Genomic DNA, 357 nt, shown 5'->3' with positions numbered 1-357 from the left:
CAGTGCTGTAACCTACCAAATACCAGCGTGTAACCCGAAGGGTGAAGAACTAGGAAATACGTTATAATGCCCATCGCGCCCCAATATACAAGAAATCTCCTTTCTCTCAATATTCCTCTAATTCATCTGTAGAATTACAGGTATATCACTCTGGATCATATATGCCTATTATAATATTTATTATGGACATAGATTTACCTTATCACCACAGAAATATCAGCTAGGCCACTAGTTATAGCACATTTCCTGCCAAGAGAATGGAAAGCAGAACATCTGTAAATCAGTAAGTACTTGTGAAATGAAGGTCTTTCAATTTTACAGTGATTATTTGAATACTTTACAATGGTAAAGGCAAAC

At 36.1% G+C, this 357-nt stretch overlaps 1 protein-coding gene across 2 annotated transcripts in view; it reads left to right on the top strand.

The window, feature by feature from the left end:
* Positions 1-357, top strand: part of LOC119593076 (putative gamma-glutamylcyclotransferase CG2811) — a gene marked incomplete at its 3' end in the record, with an annotated part of 7,750 nt that overhangs the window by 872 nt on the left and 6,521 nt on the right.

This window comes from Penaeus monodon, chromosome 31 (assembly GCF_015228065.2).
Source record: "Penaeus monodon isolate SGIC_2016 chromosome 31, NSTDA_Pmon_1, whole genome shotgun sequence".
NCBI classification, from domain to species: Eukaryota; Metazoa; Arthropoda; class Malacostraca; order Decapoda; family Penaeidae; genus Penaeus; species Penaeus monodon.
The sequence above is the reverse complement of the archived record's forward strand: the minus strand, read 5'-3'. Positions and strand labels throughout refer to the sequence as shown.